The following is a 2,183-nucleotide window of genomic DNA, read 5'->3' as shown; positions in this document are numbered from 1 at the left end:
GAATTCTGACTTTTTTCTCAGAATTCTGACTTTTTTCCCATACTAAACTGAAATAAAATTTAAAAATCAGTTAACTTTTTTTTTTTTTTTTTTTTTTTCCACCAGCCCTAATCCTCATCCGTAAATGCTTGGAACACTACTGTGTCATTTAATATAAAAGGTAAACCATTACAGCCAGTTGTTTAAACTTGCTGAATTATGTGAGGAAAACAAACTAAACATCATGACACTTATTTAATTAAGATTAAAAACTCACCAAAAATCCTCTTGGATAGTTTTACAGGCAAGCAACATATAATATCTTGATACTTGGTGGATCCAGAAGCAAACTTTACATATTCGTTCACCTGGAATATTTTTTTTAGCCCGTCTGAAACTTTCACCGCCCGCTGAGTGGGCCCCTGTGATCTCGGAGCCAATTTACCGTGGAACTTCTTACCAACGTTCAGAGACGCCATTTTTGGTAGAGTTTGGAATGTTGTCGTTGCCCTGGCAACAGTTTTGTTGGAGTTTTGTTTGGGCAGACGGAGCCACAGTGCGAAGTTTCCATTAGCAACAGAACAGGTCACTCAAAAAATGTTTAGAGATTTTGAGTTGATTGTTATTCTCACTTAAATCAGCAATATAAATAAGAATCAAAGACAACATTTTATTATCATTATTATTATTAATATCATTTCAACTATTGCTAACCACTAACGTTACAATATTTTTTTCTAGAAAAGCTAAACGATATAGATATTTACTTTTTTTTAAATCCAAATATTGGTCCATTGGCAATTTAGACTGAGTTGTATACAGCAATCCAGAGGCAAAACAAAAAGCTTCCCCTTAATAAGAAGTTTGCATAAATGAATTGTTCCCTGATTCAACCAAAATTAACTGTGTTGCTGATCAATGTAAACACCAATGAGAAAAAATAAGTGCGCCGCCCGGGAATCGAACCCGGGTCGCAAGAATGGGAATCTTGCATGATACCACTACACCAGCGGCGCCGTTGATTATACACCGGCGACAGATGCTAATTATACAAACGCATACTGCATTCGTTACAAACATACCAGTGCCCTACAGAGGGCTTTCTGTATATGCATACCTTGTTTGGAGTCACGGTTCTCTATTAGAAAACAAAGTTTACATTTTTTGACATAATAAGATAAAGGGAAAGCTTTTTTAAAATTTTAAAGGAAATGTGTGACTTTATTCTGAAAGAGAGCAGCCGCCATGTTTACTTCCGGAGTAACTTCCTCTAAGCTAAGTCCTCATGTTGCTAACGGTCGAAAAAAATGTTTTTGAGAACAATTTACTTTTAATTTAGTTTTTAATCATTTCTGGAAGTCGAAAAGGGGTTTGTGATTTTCTCTTCTTTTTACTGTTAGAATTTGGGAAATAGCTTTCCATTTAACTACGTCTTTTTGTTACTTGAAGTCGTACTATGTAGCTGTATTAGGCTAATTGTGATATAGTTTTAGCTATTAAGTGAATTTAACTTGGCAGACAGCTGTTAGCAAACGAGACATGCAGGAGACATCACCTAAAGGTGATTATTCCAGAATGATGACTGAAATGAAAACTTGACCTTTGGTGAACGTTATGAGGAAGTTAAAGATTTTTCACAATTTGAGGAGATTCCCTGAGAGTTTTCTCAGATTGCCAAAACTTTAGGGAACAGTTCTTGGTAGTGAACATTGGCTAACGTTCCTCTTGAATTCAGTGAAGGTACCAAGGGGTCAAAACTTTAGAAAACGCTATCTTTATTTCTTCTTTATGATGGTGTTCCCTGGAAGTTACTCTATTTATACGCTTAAAAGAGCTTCCTCTGAATTTTATTGGAAAATATAGATTTTCAAACCTTTAGGGAAAATCTCTGGACATTGTTTTAGTTTAAGACATTTTCTAACCTATTGAAAACCTTCTCTTGATGATCTTTCTTTGTGACAAGCTTTCTAGAGTTTCCCCTGCTTATATCCAAATAAAGATGGAAATATTCCATCTGTTAAAAGGGAGTTTTTCCTCTCCACTGTCGCTACAAGCATGCTAAGTTTGAGGGATTGCTGAATGAGTCGATGCAATCACCTGTTTTTCCTTAGATAGAGAAGTTTGGATCAATTTGAATGGATGATCTGGTTGAACTGTAAAGTGCCTTGAGATGACTTGTTGTGAATTGGCGCTATAGAAATAAA

At 35.5% G+C, this 2,183-nt stretch overlaps 1 non-coding gene across 1 annotated transcript; it reads right to left on the bottom strand.

The window, feature by feature from the left end:
- Positions 1-924: 924 nt before the first annotated feature.
- Positions 925-995, bottom strand: trnag-ccc. Its single transcript has one exon. It is a non-coding gene; the product is annotated as a tRNA-Gly (tRNA).
- Positions 996-2,183: the final 1,188 nt, after the last annotated feature.

The sequence above is a fragment of the Cyprinodon variegatus genome, unplaced genomic scaffold, assembly GCF_000732505.1.
Source record: "Cyprinodon variegatus isolate N-32 unplaced genomic scaffold, C_variegatus-1.0 Scaffold1245, whole genome shotgun sequence".
Lineage (NCBI taxonomy): Eukaryota > Metazoa > Chordata > Actinopteri > Cyprinodontiformes > Cyprinodontidae > Cyprinodon > Cyprinodon variegatus.
This window is presented reverse-complemented; position numbering and strand designations above follow the sequence as displayed.